This window comes from Lissotriton helveticus, chromosome 7 (genome assembly GCF_964261635.1).
Source record: "Lissotriton helveticus chromosome 7, aLisHel1.1, whole genome shotgun sequence".
Lineage (NCBI taxonomy): Eukaryota > Metazoa > Chordata > Amphibia > Caudata > Salamandridae > Lissotriton > Lissotriton helveticus.
The window spans coordinates 1187176793-1187199778 of NC_136068.1; the positions used below are offsets into that span (position 1 = coordinate 1187176793).

Sequence of the window (22986 nt, forward strand, 5' to 3'; positions counted from 1 at the left end):
CAGCAGCAACAACAGCAGCAGTTCCGGAGGCCCTTCCAGAAGCGCCAGAAGGGTAGAGGAGGCCAGCAGTCCTCTACAGCGAGCAAAGGCCCGGCCGGGTCTCGACCCTGAGCGGTTACTTCCCCTACATCCGTTACCCGCTCCGGTGGGGGGAAGCGTTAAATTTTTTCTGGCAGAGTGGAGAAAAATTACTCAGGACAATTGGGTGTTGAATATTGTTTGCAATGGATGCAGTCTTCGGTTCACCAGCCCGCCTCCATCAATTCCTCCGGTCAGCTCAGTTTCAACTGCGCGAGCTCCAGGCGGAGGCCGATGTCCTGTTGAGGAAAAGGGCGATAGAAGACGTACCTCTGTCTCAAAGAGGAAGAGGTCTGTACTCCCGGTTCTTCCTGGTTCGCAAGAAGGACAAGAACGAGTTCAGGGCCATTCTGGATTTGCGGCAAGCAAACCAGTGGATTCGCAGAGAGAAGTTTTGCATGCTGTCGTTGCATCAGATTTATCCTCAGCTGCAACAGGGAGACTGGCTGTGTGCTATAGACCTACAGGATGCGTACTTCCATGTGCCCATTGCACACAAACACAGGAAGTTCCTGCGATTCCAAGTTGGCGCCAATCATTATCAGTACACAGTACTGCCATTCGGGCTGAAGTCTGCGCCCAGAACATTCTCGACGTGCATGGCAGTGAGAGCTGCACACCTAAGAAAGAACAAGGTGTTTGTCTACCCGTACCTGGACGATTGGTTGATCAAGGGGTCCTCCTTCTGGGAAGCTCAAGCACACTTCCAGAAGACGTGCGTTCTCTTGAACAAGCTGGGGTTGCACATTAACATGTTCAAGTCGGTCCTGACTCCGGTCCAGTGCATACAGTACTTTGGAGCCTCCATCAATACGCTGTCAGCAAGCGTGTCTCCTTCGGAGGAGCGACGATTATCACTCCTTCGGAAGGCTCAGGCTCTTATGACCACTCTATCTACAACAGTGAGGACGGTGTCTTCTCTACTGGAATCGATGGCCTCTTGTATCTTCCTCACGCCACACGCACAGCTGCACATGAGACCATTGCACGAGTGCTTGGAGGATCAGTGGGATCAGAGGAAAGGATTTTGGGACGACAGGATACGACTGTCTCTGCATGCTCTTCAGTCTCTGAAGTGGTGGTGTTCGGCAGAGAATCTCCTGAGAGTGGTTCCCTTCCACAAGGACATTCCCACGCAGACTATCGTGACGGATGCGTCTCTCCACGGCTGGGGGGCGCACTCCAGAGACTTACAGATTCAAGGGACGTGGTCCCAGACGGAGTCCACGTACCATATAAATTTCCTGGAACTCAGAGCTGTTCACTTGGCGCTGAAGGCTTTTCTTTGTCCTTCCAGACCAACTGTCTGCTTGTGCAAACGGACAATACGACCACGATGTATTACCTCAACAAGCAGGGCGGCTCGAGATCGCGCACCCTGTCGCAGGAGGAGCAGGCGATCTGGCACTGGCTTTTAGCCAGAGGACTGACGAGAACGGCTACCCATCTCCCAGGTGTGCAGAATGTTCAGGCAGACGCACTGAGCAGACTGACTCAGGAAAACCACGAATGGGTCATAAATGACGAAGTACTAGGAGAAGTCTTCGCAAGGTGGGGGACTCAAGACGTAGATCTGTTTGCCACCGCAGAAAACAGCAAATGCCGAGACTTCGCCTCCAGGTACTAACAGCCGGGGACGCTGGGGAATGCGTTATGGATCAATTGGTCGAACAGCTTTCTGTACGCTTTTCCACCCATTCCCATGATTCCGACGGTGCTCATCAAGCTGTCCCGGTCCAGGGCGCGGATGATCCTGATTGCCCCCGAATGGCCCAGGCAGTGGTGGTTCACGGACCTGCTTCACCGGTCGCTCCTTCCTCACATACAGCTGCAGTGCAGGCCGGACCTTCTCACGACGTTCGGGGGCAGATGTTGCATTCCAACCTCTCGTCTTTGAGTTGGCATGGCTCCTGAGATAGTGCAATATGGCCATTTGAATCTACCTGAAGATTGCATGGACATAGTGAAGGAGGCTAAGCGACCTTCCACTCGGACTTCCTATGCTTACAAGTGGAAGAGGTTTTGCATCTGGTGCAAGTCCAAGAACTATGACCCGACGACGTGTAAGGAAGAAGGAAGATGTCATCCTTCCGTATCTTCTACATCTGGCGCAGTCTGGCCTTGATGTCCATTCCATTAAGGTTCATCTTGCTGCGCTGACTGCATACAGGAAATGCCCTTCACATACTTCCTTCTTTCAGATCCCTGTGATCAAAGATTTTTTGGAAGGCTTGAAGAAAGTGTTCCCTCCTGCCCGGCTTCCTTTGCCTTCATGGGAATTGAATGTGGTGCTGTCCAGATTGATGAAGGAGCCTTTTGAACCTATTCATAAGGCTTCGTTGCAGCACCTGTCCTGGAAGGCGGCGTTCTTCGTGGCCATTACATCGGCCTGCAGGGTGAGTGAAATTCAGGCGTTGTGTTGCCAAGAACCTTATACTGTATTTCATGCTGCTAAGGTTGTTATGCGTACTCACCCTACATTTCTTCCAAAGGTTATATCTGATTTTCAGGTTAACCAGACCATAACTTTACCTACGTTTTTTCAGAATACTTCCTCTCCAGCGGAAAGGTCCCTGCATTCCCTGGATGTTAGGAGGGTGTTGAAATTTTATCTGGATAAAACCAAGGATATTCGTAGGTCAGACCAATTGTTTGTCAATTATGGATCAGTCAGGACAGGTCTTGCTACCTCTAAACAGTCCATCTCTAGGTGGATTGTGTCCTGTATACAATTGTGTTACTAAAAAGCTAATAAGACCTTAGGGGGTAAACCTAAGGCTCATTCCACCAGGGGCAAAGCTGCCACGACTGCTTTGCTCCGTAATGTTCCAATTGCAGAAATCTGCAAGGCGACCACTTGGAAGTCGGTCCATACCTTTGCTAAGCATTACTGCCTGGACACTGATGCCAGGGCAGACACTCAGGTTGGGCAGGCTTCGCTGCGAAATCTGTTCGCACAATAGTGGTATTATTTCTCTTTTCTCCACCGCCGCTTTGGTGTGGGGATGGACTTGCCATTCTATTCACTAGATTATGACTATACACAGAGATCCCCTACTACAGAAGGAGTAGTTTCTGTCCTGTAACTCCAGTTCTGTAGTAGGGGTATCTGTTATTGTCATAAGCTCCCGCCCTCCTCCCTGGTGAAGAGAGATATTCATGTAAGGAATGCTACAGGTCTGGCGTGTTTCGCCTTCAAAAAGAACTGAAAGTAAAAGGGACCTGCAGTGCATTCTGGGATACTGTGAAGTTCTGGAAAGTTCTCTTAAAGGCACAGTATCCGGTTCTGAGCCACATAATGGCAGCCTATGGGGCTTGTCTGTCCATGTCTTCCTCTCTATCATTCCAGAGGGTTTTTGCTGTTAATGCAAGGGAAATCTGGACAGGCTTTGCTGTTTGTGGATTTTTGGTGGAATTTCTAGTTGAAGTACTGGACAGTGTAGCCTGTGGATATAGGCTGCATTATCTGTCTTTAATTCTCTCTTAAGTGTCTGTGCAGTTCTGCATTTTTCGACACCTTAAGAGATTATTTTTGATTGCTCCGGGGTCCACGCACATGGGCGGGACTATTCTCTAGATTATGACTATAACAGAGATACCCCTACTACAGAACTGGAGTTACAGGACAGAAACTACTCCTTCTCATTGGCCCGGGGAGATTTTTTTCCTTGGGCCAATTTGCTGCCGCAGGAGTTCGACTCCTGCAAATACAACTGTTGCTACGATCCCACGGGAGTCCATGCATGATCGCAGCAAAAAAAAATAGAAAACCAAAATAGTGGTCTGCCAATCATTTAATAATATCGGGAAGTGGGGTATCAGTGGAACTGACCTCCTCAAGCATTATGTGGGCCACTAGGACCCACAACCTGAACCTAAATGCGATAATATGGGGAGGAAGGCCCCTCCTGTGCATTTTTAAATCTTACACCAAATGGGAGCAAACACGCCTTCCCTGCCTGCACTGCTGCGGGCAGGGAAGGCAAGTCTGCTCCCAGCCGGCGAGAATTTAAACATGCTCCTGCCTACTGGAAACAGACTTCTGTTCAGTGATCAGTAATGTCATAGAGGATGTCCTAGAACATGTCACGAGTAATGTAACGTGAGATCGTAAGCAGTGCATGGTGGTGGCACAAGTTATAGTTAACTCTGCTAACTAGAACTGGTGAATTTGTGTCGTTTTTCTTTTAGCTGAAAACATTATGTTGTCACTGACATATTCACCTCCCTATAACGTTGCTTAACCCTTGTTTTTTTCAATGAAAATGCATGTTTATAAATATATATTTCATATTTTCTGATGAGTATGGAGGTGTTTTCAATTGGAAGATATGGGAGAATTTGAGTGGTTTTAGGGATTAGATCAGTGTAAATACAAGAAGGATTATTGACAGAGATCATGACTCAATTTGCGATTCCATTTAAATCTGTATATAAAGGAAGCTCCCTTAGACTAGGATTTACAGACATTTGGACACAGGATAATATTGGGCATATGTATTCTCATGATTTTTAAGTTTTTATGTAACTGATTTATATGGAATTAAGGAAAGTTAACAGTGTTTGATTCATGGTTTGAGTAGATTGTAATTGGTATCCATCTGTTGGGAGAGGTCCGGTATGGAAGGCATATCAATAAAAATGTTCCTTAGAAATGTTTCCATACAAATGTGTGAAATATGGAAACCTTTCAGGATAACTATGTGGTGCCTTTTCTGAATAGTCAGTACAACATATATCATTTTTTTTAAATGTATTACTTTATGTAACGAGATTCATATAGCATTCAGTGTAGTTGATTGATGTATTATTGTGACTATTTAATCTTTTTGTTTAATCATGTCTCAAATGTTAATTTTTTTGCTGAAGTAGTTGTTTTGTTTCTGACAGCCTTTAATAAGCGACTGTGTTGCAAAACGCGTGTGGGCTGTTTTGGCAGTTTTTCCACTTAACATTCGGTTGATGAACTTTGCGACGTTTACTTCTTTAGTTGATATCAAAATAAATTCCACTTATTGACGATTAACAGACTGATTATTTTGAGGATTAAACTTTCATTTTAGACCAACAAGATTGAATATATGTATAGTCTTCAAACTCAAACCTCACCTCCCTCCCAAAAAGCAAAATATTTTAAAATTGAGCCCCCCAAAACGTTATGGCAATCATTGGGGAAGCAGAGGGACAGGGCTTGAGCGCATGGGTTGGGACTAATGTCATATCATGGGATACTTTTTAAGTAGCTCATAATCCACATGAGACTTAAAGAGTAAATTTGTCAGACAAACACCTAAATTGACCAAAAAACTATACCCCATAGTTTGTGTGTTGTGATACCCCTCGTACTCCAGGGCACCAGTGCAACTGGACCAGTAATAGCTCTTCACTTATGGTCTATGGTTAATTTGACGACCAAACAACACGTAGTGCACCAGGGTAAACTTAGAAGCGAGCCACTAGATGAAGTTAAAATGCAATTAATGTATTCATTACATATTATTAAACATCTTTGATAGTGTATGTCAAAATCTAGTGCTCACAGTTGAGTGAAAGGAATGTGCAGTGACAAGTGCAAATGTAAAAACCTGCATCAACTCAAAATAACAAGAAGTTGTGACTCCTCTTGTTTTTAAATAATAAGAGGAGTTGATATGTCTATTGTCTATGGCGATTTGATCGCTATGGAATTGAGATCATCAGGACAAGGTGTGTGAGCACCTAGTATCTACACAAAAAAAAAGAGAAAATCAGGTCAGATGTTTGTATCCCAAAGGGGGCCTGCAAGCATGTCTAATAGTTACTATGTAGTATAGACGTGCCTGGAGGGCAAATGAAAGAGTTACTCATTCGCTTAGGTTCATTCCGACTAGGAGAGAAAACACAGGGGCAGTTAAATAGCCATTTAAGGAAAAAACAAGAGGAAAGGTAAATGTATATCCTTTGTGAACCCTGGGACCGCGTTACAGAAGGAGCTTAAGACTACTATTAAAAGGTGTACCTGATTTGGATGAAGACAAGGGACTTAGTTCCTCAGGAATTCAAATGAATAAATGGCAGAATCTCAGTGTACCTGAAAAATATGTAATGTTTCCATGTTATCCACAAAGAGAATGGCGAAATTTGGGGCAAAAACTGCATCCATGGAAGTGCCCTTACATTTTCTATAGAACTTGCCTTCAAACTGAAAATCGTTCCTAATCAGAGCTATTTCCAAGAGAGAGATAATGAAGTTCGTGGGGACCTGTTAGGGGTAGGTCTTGAGTTGAGATGGGTTTTTTTATTACCTCAATTGCCCTTTCTTGTGGTGTATTTGTATATAGAGATTATATATCAAGCGTGACTAGGAGTTCTGCGGAAGAGTCAAAATACTCCATTTCGATCATGTTGATGAAATATGTAGTGGCTTTACGTAGGTGGTATTTATTTATTTATTTTTTATTTAAAGAGTTTTATATAGCTCTGGCTAGACCCGGAGGTATCAGAGCGCTTCACATGAGAATCAATAATGTAACAGAAAAAGTTCAACAATTACACAATAAATCCCCAAAAAAGAATAGGCAATACAATTAGGAGAGGGGAGAAAGGAGAGAGAGAGGTAGTGGAGGGGGCAGGGGAGGTGAGAAAGGGAGGATAAGGGAAGAGACAATATGGAGAGACGAAAAGAGATCTGTCTAAGGACCGACAGGGTAAGGTGACGACCAAGGAGGGAGTCCACGGCCCAACTCCCCTATAGCTAAACCAGGTAGCTCCATCGGGCATCAGATAGAAAAGTTCAGTCTCAAGACATTGAAAGAGAAGAGAAGTAGAGATAATAAATAGAGGGAGGAAGCGGGAAGAGACGACAGGAGAGACAAAAGGAAGTCTGGCTAAAGACCGACTGGGTAGGTGACGTCCAAGGAGGGAATCCCTGACCTGCCTCCGCTATAGCTAACTCTCAAAATGGGGACGCACGATCGCCCCCGCCAAACGCACAACTGGATTAGCCTAATGCGGGCAATAATCCAACTGTTCAAAATAAATCCATGTATTGCTTTGTAATCCAGTTTCTACACACTGTCATCAAATTTTTCAAACTTTCTTTCCCACACGCGGAGTGGATTTGCCAATTTCTAAGATTTCACATGTTAGGGCTGGGCCATCCGGACCTCTTGCACAGAACACGAGTAAAGCAATTTTGTCAGAGACAGTGTAGTTTATTATAATACCCAAAGCATTTCGGGCCTCTGGGGCCCTTAGTCAGGGGTCACTGGAATAACAAAAATAACTGCTGTTACCATTTAGTGCATAAAACATCATCAAACGAATAAATTAATATTCAGTTACATTTCGTAACACCATGTCTCTGGACAAACTTATCATATTTCATATATAGCCATAGTTATGCACAATGATAATGGGATTGATTGACTGTTCCCATGTTTAACTGCTCCCACATACTGCTATATGACTTAACGTACTCCAACTCCTACGTTCACGTTCCCACCCGGCCTTGTGTTCTATAGCATATCCCGGCCCCATGGTGAATCTCCAACTCGCAGACTCACCCGCTAGATCCTGCTGTTACTTCCTCCTTATCATAGTAAACAAAAAAGGAGCTTAGAGGGACATCGGTCATAGGTCACCCTCCACTCAATTATGTAATTACAACACAAGACCTAGACCAACTAGGCATAAACACTTTAATATATTTCTGGTGAACCATCAACTGCAAACCTTTTTGCACAATACTCCTCACTTTTAAATATTGAGGTAGGAGGTAACACCAAACTATGCCTTCAAGTAAAATAGTTGCCCAAACCCTTGCAAAAAACAAACAACAGTTGTGAGACAACAGATAACACACACTAAAGTGCCCAAATAAGGAGAATGAAGTTAGAAAAAAGTTAGAAAAAAGTGTGTGTGAGCGAGAAGGCACCTCACGGGCGAACACCAACGGGAACCTGGCAGGTACTCACCAGGACTGCCCTGATCTCATCATCGGTGCCTTCAAGCTCCAAAGAAAAATGTGTGTCCACATAACAAACAAACAAAGACAGTGTTTGTGAAGAAATGCAGTAGTGAGACTGGACAAAATGCCACAAACGTGAGCACAAACAAATACGTAAAAACCACCAGCAACACGAGACTTATCTTTATTCTGTTTCTTTCGTGTCGTTCGTGGAGTATAAAAAATGGATATGGCTAATCCCTATCTAGCCATATTCCACTTGCCGACATGTTTCATTGCCCCTTATATTTCGGGCAATTTCTTCAGGGCGTCACCAAATTTTTGAGCCACTGCATAAGGACACGTTGTGTTCACAACTGAAAAACATAAAAGTAAAAACGCACACAATTGGTTTGTCATCCTGTTTGCAAGCCGAAGCCCACATGTGAAAGATTTCACACATAAAGTCTGCCACCAATCATGTACACCATCCAGCTATTTACCATCAAGCGACCACCTGAGCTCATACCGGTCGCAGGGTCCAGACCAGAATTGGTTTGAAATGACTTCAGCTGTAAGTCACTCTTCTTCCCACAAACTTTTGCTACAGAAAACACAAAACATATAGAGCAATGTATGATTTCTAATCTCTATATATCATTGGAAGTATGTACAGGTGCTGTCTAATTTCTATATGTGCCTTTCAAAACTAAATCCATATTAGACGACAAGTCAGTGTTCAAAGTTTCAAAAACGCCCCAAAATCACATAGTCGATATCCACATGTCCATATCAGTCTGCTAGAACGGACAGGGGAAACAAGTCATTGCCATCAGCAACCTAAGGCGACTTGCACAAGGAAACGTCATACCTTCACACGATAGATACCCACATGTCCCTGTCACTCTGTTAGAACGGAATGGGGATCTAAGCCAATGTCATCAGGGAGCTCGAACTAGAGCGAGTGTTTATAATTTCTCCAAGATGCAAATGGCAATTAGTGTCTGGGTGTCCATCCCCATATATATTTAGGTGCCGTCTATTCACCCACCCAGTCAAAAACACTCCTGAGACAATTCTCCAGTGTCGAGGTTACTTAATGAAGCTCAGCAGAACCTATGTTAATTGGGCCCGGATGTTTGTTGCTCACTTACCGGTGATGTGCGGGGGAGCTGCGTTCTCTCAGCACTCGCCAACACCGGTAGCTTCTAAATCCCACTTCAAATAGTCTCCCGGACTTGTAAACACTCGCGTACTGTCGCGTGTGTATGGGTCCGCCATCTTTGAGCAGTATCCGACCCACGTAGGACCTGAGATACGTGAAGTATCACGTGACAACGGGTCCACCATCTTAGGCTGGGTCAGAAACAATGTATTTCAAAGGAGCCTACGAGATCGTAAATTAATGACTGATTCCCATTAGGTTGACAAATACATGGACAGGTTTTTTGTTAAAAAACTCATTAATTAGAGACCCGATTTTCGATTTTAATTCAGCTTATGAACCAAGCGGGCTTAATTATTAATGTGAAAGCATGGATAAAAATTCCTATGGTATATAAATTATGACCCCTTCATTCCAAAGTAGTATCTACACCTAATACAATATTTCAATGTGGGACCCGGATGTTAATTATCACTCCATTTTCGCAACAATTTTTTTAAAATGTGTTTTGAAGTAAAGGTAAACTTGAAAACACCTGGACTCTTAAATACAGGGCTTGTTTCCTCTCTTGCACCCTGCATGGAACACTCAACAAGCGGATAAGTTCAAGGCAAATCACAATTCAAAAATAAAAGTTAGTGCACCTTGTTCCATTCCAAAAGTTCATTCAGACCTGTCTGCTCACATTTTTCACGGTAGATCCATCTTGCTTCTTTCGTAGTAAGCAGCCGCTGTTGAATTGTGATTTGCCTTGAACTTATCCGCTTGTTGAGTGTTCCATGCAGGGTGCAAGAGAGGAAACAAGCCCTGTATTTAAGAGTCCAGGTGTTTTCAAGTTTACCTTTACTTCAAAACACATTTTAAAAAAATTGTTGCGAAAATGGAGTGATAATTAACATCCGGGTCCCACATTGAAATATTGTATTAGGTGTAGATACTACTTTGGAATGAAGGGGTCATAATTTATATACCATAGGAATTTTTATCCATGCTTTCACATTAATAATTAAGCCCGCTTGGTTCATAAGCTGAATTAAAATCGAAAATCGGGTCTCTAATTAATGAGTTTAACAAAAAACCTGTCCATGTATTTGTCAACCTAATGGGAATCAGTCATTAATTTACGATCTCGTAGGCTCCTTTGAAATACATTGTTTCTGACCCAGCCTAAGATGGTTGACCCGTTGTCACGTGATACTTCACGTATCTTAGGTCCTACGTGGGTCGGATACTGCTCAAAGATGGCGGACCCATACACACGCGACAGTACGCAAGTGTTTACAAGTCCGAGACTATTTGAAGGGGGATTTAGAAGCTACCGGTGTTGGCGAGTGCTGAGAGAACGCAGCTCCCCCGCACATCACCGGTAAGTGAGCAACAAACATCCGGGCCCAATTAACATAGGTTCTGCTGAGCTTCATTAAGTAACCTCGACACTGGAGAATTGTCTCAGGAGTGTTTTTGACTGGGTGGGTGAATAGACGGCACCTAAATATATATGGGGATGGACACCCAGACACTAATTGCCATTTGCATCTTGGAGAAATTATAAACACTCGCTCTAGTTCGAGCTCCCTGATGACATTGACTTAGATCCCCATTCCGTTCTAACAGAGTGACAGGGACATGTGGGTATCGATCGTGTGAAGGTATGACGTTTCCTTGTGCAAGTCGCCTTAGGTTGCTGATGGCATTGACTTGTTTCCCCTGTCCGTTCTAGCAGACTGATATGGACATGTGGATATCGACTATGTGATTTTGGGGCGTTTTTGAAACTTTGAACACTGACTTGTCGTCTAATATGGATTTAGTTTTGAAAGGCACATATAGAAATTAGACAGCACCTGTACATACTTCCAATGATATATAGAGATTAGAAATCATACATTGCTCTATATGTTTTGTGTTTTCTGTAGCAAAAGTTTGTGGGAAGAAGAGTGACTTACAGCTGAAGTCATTTCAAACCAATTCTGGTCTGGACCCTGCGACCGGTATGAGCTCAGGTGGTCGCTTGATGGTAAATAGCTGGATGGTGTACATGATTGGTGGCAGACTTTATGTGTGAAATCTTTCACATGTGGGCTTCGGCTTGCAAACAGGATGACAAACCAATTGTGTGCGTTTTTACTTTTATGTTTTTCAGTTGTGAACACAACGTGTCCTTATGCAGTGGCTCAAAAATTTGGTGACGCCCTGAAGAAATTGCCCGAAATATAAGGGGCAATGAAACATGTTGGCAAGTGGAATATGGCTAGATAGGGATTAGCCATATCCATTTTTTATACTCCACGAACGACACGCAAGAAACAGAATAAAGATAAGTCTCGTGTTGCTGGTGGTTTTTACGTATTTGTTTGTGCTCACGTTTGTGGCATTTTGTCCAGTCTCACTACTGCATTTCTTCACAACACTGTCTTTGTTTGTTTGTTATGTGGACACACATTTTTCTTTGGAGCTTGAAGGCACCGATGATGAGATCAGGGCAGTCCTGGTGAGTACCTGCCAGGTTCCCGTTGGTGTTCGCCCGTGAGGTGCCTTCTCGCTCACACACACTTTTTTCTAACTTTTTTCTAACTTCATTCTCCTTATTTGGGCACTTTAGTGTGTGTTATCTGTTGTCTCACAACTGTTTGTTTTTTCAAGGGTTTGGGCAACTATTTTACTTGAAGGCATAGTTTGGTGTTACCTCCTACCTCAATATTTAAAAGTGAGGAGTATTGTGCAAAAAGGTTTGCAGTTGATGGTTCACCAGAAATATATTAAAGTGTTTATGCCTAGTTGGTCTAGGTCTTGTGTTGTAATTACTTCCTCCTTATCAACCTAACTTCCATGCAACACTATTCACCTGTTTATTCCACGCAAGTACATCTCTCCCTCTTGACCCATATCTATTCCCTCACATCCGCACTCACAACCTAACTAACATCATTCACATGTATTGTCCAACTCCTCTCCTCCCTCCTATATTATCTCGCATCCATACACACATTATCTAACTCTCAAGTCTTTCAACCCCATTCCTTCCCATGGTTGCATCACAAAACTTCAAACCCACATCCGCACGCTCATTTGGTCTCGCTCATCAAATCTTACAACTATCTCATACCGCGAAAGATATCAATCTTGCTATTTCATTGCCGACGCATTTCATACCTGCCACTGCCGTTACGAGACGTCCAACTTAATTTCTTAACTGACTGAGGAATACGCCCTCCCTCCTCACTCACCCTATTTAAACACCTCTACTTCTCCCCCATTGGTCCGCATAATTTGCATTTCCCGCCAGTTAAACCGTAAGCAGTATTTTTCTTGCATAAAGACTACGTTTCCCATCATCCATGGTGATAATAAAAACGACAACAACATTCCTGTCGTTTGGTTCTCTGAAAACACCAAATGATCGTCGTTCGTGTCAACAAAATTCATTTTTTGTCCAACTTGTAAGTTTTGTTATTCCATTTCTGTCCCCTAAAGCTAAACCAGGTAGCTCCATCGGGCATCAAACAGAATAGTTAGCCCTCAAATTACGCGGGAAAATTCGTAGGTAAACAGGGTGAGGACTAGGGCCAGGAAAATAGTAGATGGAGGTGCAGCCAATAACTGGCTTAGTATGTGGTTTTTATCATTATCATCCTTAATTTTGGGAGCCTTATTCCAGCTCTTGACCCTGCTATTAATACGTTTTGTTATTCATTTTAGCATGTTTTAGGAGGATTAGTTCAAAGGTGGGAGGGGTGTGTCCAGTTAGGACACCAACACGAATAGTAGATGCTCAGGGAAACACATCACCTTAGTGCCAAGTGGAGACCCAGATTTTAGATCAAACAGTTGAAATATCTAGAAGGGGGGGGGATGTTGAAAGTGTAAATGAAAACATTACGTTATGCTAGAGCAGACACCTGAAGAAAAAGATAATTGTGTAGTGAACGCCAAAATCTCATGCTATAGGTGAACATTTCACTTGAAAATAGAACGCATGACCAGCAGGTCCTTAGTTTAAAGGAAAACCTGTTTTTTTAAGCTTGGAATTGATGGTCTTTGCACAAGCACGTATTCTGTTCGCCCAGTAAATAGAAAACATAATTGAAGACTAGGTGCAGAAAATTGAATTAGCCAAAAGTACACAGAATCCGATAAGAAATCTTGGAAACAGAACGATATATCACACAAAGTATTGGAATTTCAGTAAAGACTGTAGAAAATAGGTTAGACATAAGTGACGAGATATTTTTTTGTAAACCAATATATAACTGCCAAGTAACTTACTCCTTGCCACAACAGTGGCCGTTTGCACCTTGCTAAAGTGTCTTGGTCACCAATATTTTCAAAATACAGATTTTTAAGAGAAAGTGGTGATAGTCTCTAGCAGACTACTTTGAGCCTAATATATTCATCAGTGCTTTGAGGTCACCAATTAACCATAGTATAGTTCACTGTACTCGAGGCTGCTCCAAAGCACAAATCAAGCCAAGGACATCAACTTAATTTTTAGTTTCCACTTTTAAAGCCTTTTACATTTACAGAACCATGATTCTTTTGTCCTACACATACACACTATTAATCTGCCAATTTAATTTTAAGCAGTCGTGAATCTACCCACACACTCCAAAGGTTCAGCATGAAAATGGCACTATGGTGTCAGGTAGATTTCACATGATCTCTGGAGTGCATGTGTGTACTAGAGACTCTCCACCCCAGCGTTCCAAATTCTCAACCACAGATGACGACTAATCTTGAGGCGCAGAAAGATCAGATTTGGGAGATATTCTTATTGCCTAAAAGGCCAAATCTTACTCCTGCTTCTGTAGTTTATGCTGAAAGCAAGCATGAGGGAACCTTACCTTTAATTACCCTGAAGGAAAAAGGCCCAACTTGCTTCATGAATGGCTTCGGGCACTTTCTACTGCTCATTACCTCAAAGTTATAACAATGATCCCATTCTTTTTCCCCACATCTACCCTCTCCTGCCCTGAATTTGAGATCAAGGCATACAAATGGCGATGGAACAAAGTCACATCAGATCGTTTAACACCAGCTTTTTAAACTTAGTAGTTTCCTAAAAGGCATACATTCAGTCTTCAGTGTCCAAGCCAGCCTGGTTGATGGTTGAGACCGATTTAGAACCTTGCAGGGCTCATTGGTTAAAAATGGAATTTGAGACTCAGCATCACATTACAATAAAACAAACTTGGTCTTAAATTTGGTGCAAACACTGGCAGCACAAATAAAACTAATTTACAGAGTTAAGAAATTAGGCTTTTAAACAGTTTTACTTCAACATACAAGAGCACGATTAACACCTGGCTACTAAATCTTTATATTATAAAAGAGGAAACATAACAATCACAAAAGGGTCAATGTCAGGGTGGCTGTGCCTAGGCTGTTAAGATGCATGCTGAGCCGTGGAAAAGCAGAGTTTCAGGGTGTTTGGGTATGGCCCACTTGGGTTTTTCATCTGAAAGTGGTTTAATACGCTCAGCGTTTCCAAAGTGTCATTCTTTTCATCCCATTCCAGCAAGCCTGAAGAACTCCGTGCACTTTTTCCACTGAACACCTTGACTGAACTTGACTTCTTTACACCCAACTCTTCACAAATCTCGTAGAAGTTGTCCGCTGTCACTTCCTGAGGTGCATTGAAGAAATGAAGGATGCTGCTGGAGTGCTGTATCCTATTCTTTGCTACTTGTTCCGGTGTGGAAAACCTGTTATTTCGAGAGCCGCCGAAATCCTTAAAGCTGCACGAACCATCTTCGCGTACATACGACTGGCCCGGCATGATATTATGCTGCTTGGAAGCACAAACGTTGAGTTTCTGTCCAAACATGAAGTTGTTGTTTAGGTGGGTGAGGGCACGATTTACAGCATAACCGTCGGACATCTCTACCATGGCAGCTCCAGGTTTACTCTTCATGACTTTAACCTTCTCCACATTTCATATAGACAGAACACATTGAAGACTCGATCACAGTTCATCTTGGCAGGCTCCAGACCATAAACCATCAGAACGGAACTGTCAGCATGTGGGCCAAACTCTTGCGGAGGGGGGAGTGGGGGCGGATGCCCTCCGTACTGAGGTTGAAAGCTCTGTGGTCCATGACGAGAAGGGGGGCCAAAAGCAGGAGGGGGACCCATTCGTCTTCCTTCATAGTGAGGTGCCGGGGGACCGTATCCATCGTCATAATGCCCATGATAGGCACCATGAGGCCTGCCCATAACTGGCCCAGGTCCAGCTTTACCATATTCTGCTTGATGATCACCAAGCAAGGGTGACTGCCGTTGGCGCTTGTTGGGTGTATTGCCAGTGTCTCCTTGGCCATTCAGGTTGGGATTCGTGTAATCCCCGGTGTCTTGGTCGTTCCTGAACACATTCAGCCGTGTTGGCTTGGCATACTCGATCTTTAGAGTGCAGCAGCCGGAGTATATATCTGCCCCATTTAGAGATGCCTTCGCTCTTTGAGCACTTTGAACAGTCGAACTCCACCATCGACTGAACACCGTTCTTCCTAAAGATGACAATCCTCTGAACAGGACCACAGGGGTTACAAATCGTGTACAGAGCATCCGTGGTAATTGAATAGATCGGGTTGAGGATGGTTAGAAGAAGCACGTTGTTGATACCTCTTGTATCATCACTGGGATCTCCGGGGCGGGAAACTTTCTGGCTTGTCGAATAATTTACAAATTCTGGATGCCCTGCGATATAGATCTGGTTGTCTGCAGCATAGTTCACAGCGTTGCATGCAGCAATGACCTCTTCGAACTCCACCAGGGCCTGTCTTTTCTTAGGCGTCACTACCACTTAACTGATGGGACCAAACTCCTGCAACGCTTCCACCAAGTCTGCTTCAACCACACCATCCATCAGGCCGCGGACATGTACGACGGGGGAAGCCGCAGTCTTGTGTGGGTCTTCATAGTTACCTTCCCCATCAGCAGGATTCCCACTGGAATCGCTGCCATCCATCTTCTGCCTTTTAGACGCGCGACCACTATCATTGCCATAATATCGTCCTCCTTGAGCTGCCATGTTGTCCGTCCGCTGCCCGGCGCCGAAGTACAAGCTAGTACTTGAAGTACAATGCTAGTACAATGAGGATAGGCGCCATGCCAACTAACACATCTTGCTTTGACTCATTTACGCACATCTCCCTGGAGGATTCACATCAGGCTATTTTAGCCATAAAATCTGGATCTCCATTTGATCCCTGCCCGCCCATAGTCCTGCGGACCTTGGTTGAGGAGATAAACCCAATTATCAATAGTATCATCAACTCCTCATTGGCTACAGCAGTAATTCCAGGTGATTGGAAGTGTGCAGCGGTTATGCCACTACAGAAAAAAGCCCTGCCAGATCCAACTACTCTGTCCAACCTGCGTCCTATCTCCCTACTCCCTGCGGTGTTTAAATTAATGGAGAAATTCGTTAATTACCAACTCACAAGCTTTTTGGAGGAGAATAATATCCTGCACTCCAATCAATCAGGGTTTCGGTCCAAACATTCGACTGAATCTGCTCTTTTGTTTACAGCGGAGACTTTACGAATGGCATTGGATCAAGGGAAGAAGGCCGTCTTGATTTTGCTCGATCTATCGGCGGCCTTCGATACGGTCTCACACTCCATCTTGATTGACCGTTTGGATAACGCAGGTATAGGAGGAATGGTGCTGGCATGGCTTACTAATTTCCTCTCCCAGAGACGTCAGATAATAGTACTAGGTGACTATAAATCTGAAGAAAAGGTCATCAGCTCAGGGGTCCCACAGGGCGCTAGTTTAAGCCCTGTACTTTTTAATCTCTACATGGTTCCCTTGATTGAGCTGATTGCATCCTACCAGATTGAAGTTATATCGTACGCTGACGATACGCAGCTGATCCTGGTATTGGATAGGGAGCTGCCTGGGGCTGAGGAAAACCTGATGGACTGTCTTACGGCTACATTTGAGTGGATGAATAACAATCACCTGAAATGTAACTCAGGGAAGACAGAAATATTGCCCTTTGGATCCCAAAATCTGTTTTCCCCTAAACAATGGTGGCCTGAGGATGCAGAAGCTCCTCCTAATACTATTTCCTCTGCGCGAAACCTGGGTATTAAATTTGATGACCAACTCTCATTCAAGCAGCAAGCGGTAGGCGTGGCTAGCTCATGTTTCCAGATTATTAAATCATTGAGGAAGTTTTTTGATCTTCTTCCTCTGGCAGCCAGGAAGACGGTAGCAGTAGCATTGATAACATCCAGACTGGACTACTGCAATAGTCTTTATGCAGGTACCAACAAAGTAGTGCTGAACAGGCTGCAGATGGTCCAGCATGCTGCTGCTCGCCTGGTACTTCGCTGGCCGAGAAAGTCATCTGCCTCGGCGGCGCTTAAGATCTTACACTGGCTGCCCATCCACAAGCGTGTCTTATTTAAGGTCCTTGTTATCACCTTTAGAGCCTTTCAGCTACAAGGTCCGAGATATCTGTTGAATGGCTTTAAACGCTACGTGCCAGCACGCTGTTTGAGATCTGTCAATCAAAATCTTTTGGTGACTCCCAGATTCAGATTGGCTACCAAAGGGGGGAAATCTCTTTTTGTACTAGGCTCAAGAGCTTGGAATAAACTGCCAGCGCAGCTTCGGTGTATAGTCAAGGAGAGCGAATTCAGGAAGTCTCTGAAGACATGGATCTTCTCACTCTCCGATGTGGCTTGTAGAGCACTAGTGTAAAGCTTGTAATGCGTTGAAATTGCCTTCTGTCCACCAACCTTTTCCAGCGGGGTTGGGTGTTGAGCGCCAAGATGCTCCATGGAGCGATAGTAGCGCTATATAAATGTGTGCTTACATTACATAGTACAAGGTATTTAATTAAATACATCAATGTATCTACCAAGGGTTTCATAATTAAGCTGCAACCTGATAATATTGGTCTTGCGATGGCATTCTGGGGTACGCTGCCATAGTCAGTGGCAGGACGGGTGGCAGTCCTGAAGATGGTGGCGCTCCCGCACTTCCTGTACTACTTCAGGGCTCTGCCGTTGTGGATCCCGAGAGCAATGTTCAAAGATCTTGACTCGCTGATCACGTCATTTATTTGGGGAGCAGGGCGCAGCGTCCGGCGGCAGGAGGGCTAGCGGTCCCAGATTTTGAGGGTGGTTATATTGCTGCCCATTTGTACTGGCTGATTCAATGGATGGCTGCAGGCCGTGACCCAGAACGGGAAGAGTACCCAACTGCACCGGGTGTCACAACCTTAGCACAGATCCTCCTACGGGCCTGATGAAGCGTGTCCGATGACACCACGGAAACCAGGGTGGTGGTGTGGTGCTGGGCTAGATACTTGAGACAGGTGGGGGTCAGGATCCCCTACTCTCCAGAGATACCGATCACAAGGCTGCGATGGTTGCCACAAGGGGCGGGGTTAGGAGACAGGGTAGAGGCAGGACTGAAATTGATGGGCAACTTATACCAAGACTCCACGATACTCCCGTTTGAAGAACTACAGGCAGCATACGATTTCCCGGAGGTCACTTCCTTAGACACGGGGCCCTCACCAGAAGTATTAGGCAACACTGAGGGGGGTGGGGTGAGCGGGGAGGTACAGAACCGCGGGCACTAGCGAGATGTCGGTATGTAGTACTGTCAGCGGGAAGAATCAAGACCGTTTTCTGCCTGTACAAGGTAATGAGACAGGACATGCAGAAGCCACTAGAGCGCTTGCGATTACAGTGGGAAGAGGATTTGGTGAGACAGATCCCAGAGGCGGAATGGGACAGGATCCTAGAGCGGACCCAAAAGTATCTAGGAATGCACAATTCAAACTGATCAATTTCTACATATTGCACAGAGCGTACCTAACCCCGCCCCACATTAGAAGATACTTCGGGATAGACACAGCAGTGTGCCCAAGGTGCAGAGAGAGAGAAGCATATATCATCCACATGTTCTGGAGCTGTCCCACACTGCAAGCCTTCTGGGAAGAGATTAGACAAGTGATAAAGGACCTCATAGACCATGAGCTCCCACACAGCACTGAGCATTTCCTACTAGGATGGCTTCCTAACATGGCCAAATATAAAACGACCGGAAAGTGTCAGGAGTTGGCTTTTGTCCTGGCCAAAAAGGAGAAAGCCAGAAATTAGAAGGCACCGAGAGGGCCTAAGATTGTTTCCTGGAGGAGGAAGCTAGAGAAATGGGCGGCAGTGGAAGGCATATTGCTGCTTAGGGAACTGGCCGAGGAATAGGTAAGATAGAGAGGTAAGATAATAGTAGAGCGGGCTCCCCACCAACAGTGGGTCCAGAAGGAAATGACAGACAAGGACACCGAGAACAGGGGCGACCGGCGCAGTAATAAGCCAGAACCGGCGCTTTGCACACAAGAACCCAATACTACTCGATGATTAGATTGTATCAACCGAGGCGCAACTCAAGGAGGGAGGGGAGATAGTTATGTTGGGGGTAAGTTCTGCACAAATGTACCAGGAAATGATGACCGTGTGTCTTGTGAATTTGATTGAAGATGAACAACGCTTATGAATGTAGATGGTGCCGTCGAAAACCAATAAAATCTGGTTGTAAAAAAAACAAAAAACCTGATAATATTTGTTTTCCTGGAGATGATTCAAGGTTTCTGTGATTTTGGGCAGTATGTACAGAAATAGTGTATGGGGGTTCATTATGGCTGAAAAAGCCCTCCTGTTCTGCTTTTTTGGTGATTGTCTGAATTGTGCTCTGTATCTCAGGTAAAGTGTTATGGGTAAGGGGCTCGTAGCGATGTTCATTACTGAATTGGAAGAAAATAAGCAGTTTTATCTTGGATAACTATACTGCCCCGTTGTCATAAGGTTTAATTACTATGTTGTCATTGACTTGAGATCCCATAGGAGCTTCTTTTCATCGACGCTGATATTAAAGTGTGTGAAATTAAACCTTCTTCTGAGGTTTTCAATGTCTTTGAGTACAATTTTTTCTAAAGTCAAGATCTCTGGGGGCATAGACCCTGTAGGTGGTTGGAATGAAGATTTAGGATAGAGACCTGTGGCATCTGTGTTAGGGGTATCTTCTTTGCTCAGAAGGAAAAGTTTAAGTCACATTTGTCAGCAAAATTGAAGAATTGCAGTATGTAATGTGAACAGGTTTTGTTTCTCAGTGATGGCAAAGGAAAGCCCTCTACTGAGGAGGGAGATTTCAATGGGAGATAACGTGCCTAGACAAGTTGAAAATGGAGATTTCATTCCGTGGAACCCCGGGAACAGTATTTTAGAGATCTAGTATTGGGGTCCCCATTGGTGTAATTTGCATCTAGTTTGTTGTTCCCGTGGTGGGAAATTGTAATTGCTCCTGCCTCTCCCCTGCTTCTACCCTGTACGCTTGTTGGCCACCTCCTAAACAAAATTGGGGCTTGTGTATTGGATTTTTCCCCAGGGTCATAGTTGTCTGACTCTGCTTAAGAAGCTGAGAAGGTAACTAGTTGCTGGTGCTTGAATCTGGATTAGTGTGGCTCACTGGTTAGAGGCAGCAGGCCTGAGAGCAGAAGTCAGCCCGGGACCAGGGTTCAATTCCCGACGCGGCAGGGTCGTCGACCTTGGTCAGCGGACTCGATAATTCTCGCTTCGGTGCTTACTCTAATCAGGGGTTCCACTCAGCAACTCTGGGCATTAGCTTGCCTAATCTCCACAACGGCCCACCAATTCCGGGGATGCCTGGCTCCACCTTGGGGACTCCCAGCAAGGGACCATCCCACAGGGAAAGCCAGGACGGGTTCCCCAGAGTTATACAGCGCCGGGACGCCCCGTTGCTGGGGCAGCTGTGCGCTTTACAAGTATACTACATTTACTACATTTACATTTGCTCTGGCGATGGAGCCCATGGCTTGCCTCGTACGCAATAATCCCAGCATCGTGGATGGAATTGGGACCCTTACCACATAGACAACGTCGCCCTGTACGCGGACGATGTCCTCCTTTTCCTGGCGGACCCGAGGATTCTGGCCCACGTTGCTTGGAAGTCCTCCATGCCTTTGAGCGAGTCTCCGGCCTGCGGCTCAACCTGACAAAATCTACCCTGGTTCCCCTCCACCCATCACGGGCCTGTTTTGACTGGCAGACAACCATTGCCTTGCGCAGACAGTGATTCAGATACTTAGGAGTTTGGGTGACCTTGCTCCCGGAGCTTGAGTGGGCCCTCAACCTTACAACCCTGGTTACCAAGGCCAAGGCCGACCTCAGACGCTGGCAATCCCTTCCTCTCAATCCCCTGTGCGCTTTAAAATGATTATTCTCACCCACTTTCTATGTATTCTCCAAAACATAACCTTTAATTTCCCGGGAAGTGGGTTCCACGAGATTGATGGTCTGCTCACCTGGTTGTTGTGGAAGGGTGGGAGGCCACGTATGGCCCTGGCTCACTGTTGTATACCCCCTTATGACAGTGCTATTGGTGTGAATAATCTCCTCCTGCATTATTTGGCCACCAGACTTACTGTTGTTCATGACTGGTTTGCTGGCGGCCGGTCCGACCCGGCGTACCTGGTTGAACTCCGGTCTATGGACTTTCCAAAGCTCAAGGCCTATTTGTACAGGCCCCCATACCACAAGTCCTCCCCCCTGTCACTAGGGCAGTAGGGCAGTCTTACTGGCTTGGCCCACTGCCTTGCGCCACACAAGATGGGATGGGATGGGATGGGAAGCGCACCCAACACACACCCTTGTGGCATGGTGTGTGTTGGGTGAGACTTCGACTCTCCCAAGACTTTCGTCAGTGGGACCAAATTGGGATTTCGCTCCTTGGTTACATCTGGGTTGGGGATCATATCAGGGCTTTTTTGGATTTGCAGCAGCGCTACTGCCTTCATGCCTCCCAGTTTTTCAAATATCTGCAGCTTAGTCACGCCCTCACAGTGCACATTCAGTCAGCCACCTCCCTTCCCGAATTCAGTCCCCTCGAGGCCCAGGTTATGATGGGGAATTTAGGTAGAGGTGGGGTGTCACGGATGTATCGCTCCCTTGTCAGCAATGGCCCCGCGACCCTGGACTCGCTGCACGCTTGCTGGGAGGGTTGGCTTGGTCCCCTGGAGGATGCAGGCTGGCGGGACGCTCTAATGACTCTCAAAACATTGACGACCTCCTCCAAACTACGCCTAATCCAACTCTACTATCTACATACGCCGTATCTTACTCCTGCACGTCTGTACAGAGCTCGATTGCGCCCCTCCCCGACCTGTGGGCGCTGTGAACACGCTCCAGCTGATTTTTATCATGTGGTCTGGCAGTGCCCTTCCCGTGCATCATTCTGGGCGGGTGTAGAACTTACACAGACCTTGGGTTGGGCGGCTCCTGATGACCCAGTACGTCGCCTCCTGGGAGTGTTTGATGGATTGGATGGCTCTCAGGCCGATAAACGTTTCCTTGGAAACGCAGTTGCGGTGGCAAATCGAGACATTGCGGCGGCCTGGTCTCAGGCCAAACCTCCTCCTGTCCTGAAATGGTGGGAGGATTGGTGCGCGACCCATGAGGTTGAGGCCCGGAGTTGCCCTGAAATGTTTGAAAGGACTCCTACAGGGGCCTTCTTTAGGGCCCGGTGCTCAGGTCTATGTCATCACCTTTATTGTTAATGGTCTCCGATATACTGTGTTTGATTTTGCTGTCTCTGTGAATGTTTGTTCTCACTTAAATATCAATAAACTTGATTATCCCCAAAATTATTTTGTGTTGATTAAAGATAGCAGGGGGGTTGCAAACGTGCAGGCCTATTAGGATTATAACTGCCTTTAAAATTTCGGTAAGCGTGTGTGTAACGTTCTGTGCGAATATACTTTTTTAAAAAAAGCCTTCAAGAG

At 45.2% G+C, this 22986-nt stretch overlaps 1 protein-coding gene and 1 pseudogene across 2 annotated transcripts in view; one reads left to right on the plus strand and one right to left on the minus strand.

Moving 5' to 3' along the window:
- Window positions 1-22986, plus strand: part of SMURF2 (SMAD specific E3 ubiquitin protein ligase 2) — a 1185768-nt gene that overhangs the window by 538053 nt on the left and 624729 nt on the right. The gene's annotated exons all lie outside the window — the stretch shown is intronic.
- LOC144770090 (heterogeneous nuclear ribonucleoprotein L pseudogene) lies at window positions 14372-16214 on the minus strand (annotated as a pseudogene).